Source organism: Hoplias malabaricus, chromosome 2, assembly GCF_029633855.1.
Source record: "Hoplias malabaricus isolate fHopMal1 chromosome 2, fHopMal1.hap1, whole genome shotgun sequence".
Lineage (NCBI taxonomy): Eukaryota > Metazoa > Chordata > Actinopteri > Characiformes > Erythrinidae > Hoplias > Hoplias malabaricus.
The window spans coordinates 85,921,203-85,921,870 of NC_089801.1; positions in this window are offsets into that span (position 1 = coordinate 85,921,203).

The window sequence follows — 668 nt, forward strand, 5'->3', positions numbered from 1 at the left end:
CGACTGACCCTGGTTACGACCGACTGACGCTGGTATAAATGACTGGCCCTGGTTATGACCGACTGACGCTGGTATAAACGACTGACCCTGGTTATGACCGACTGACACTGGTATAAATGACAGACCCTGGTTGTGACCGACTGACACTGGTATAAACGACTGACCCTGGTTATGACCGACAGACCCTGGTTGTGACCAACTGACACTGGTATAAACAACTGACCCTGGTTATAACCGACTGACACTGGTACAAATGACTGACGCTGGTTATGATTGACTGACGCTGGTATAAACGACTGACCCTGGTTATGACCGACTGACACTGGTATAAATGACTGGCCCTGGCTATGACCGACTGACGCTGGTATAAACGACTGACCCTGGTTATGACCGACAGACCCTGGTTGTGACCAACTGACACTGGTATAAACAACTGACCCTGGTTATAACCGACTGACACTGGTACAAATGACTGACGCTGGTTATGACCGACTGGCGCGATTGCGGAGTGGACCGGGCCTGGGTCACGATATTCAGACTGTGGAAGCTGAGCTGACAGAGCAATGACTTTAGAGACATTTTTAATGTGTTCCCAGAGTGGACAGGATCATTGGTCAGGGATTGGTCAGGGATTTCTCCAGGGATTGAAGACCGTTAAAATGAAAGTG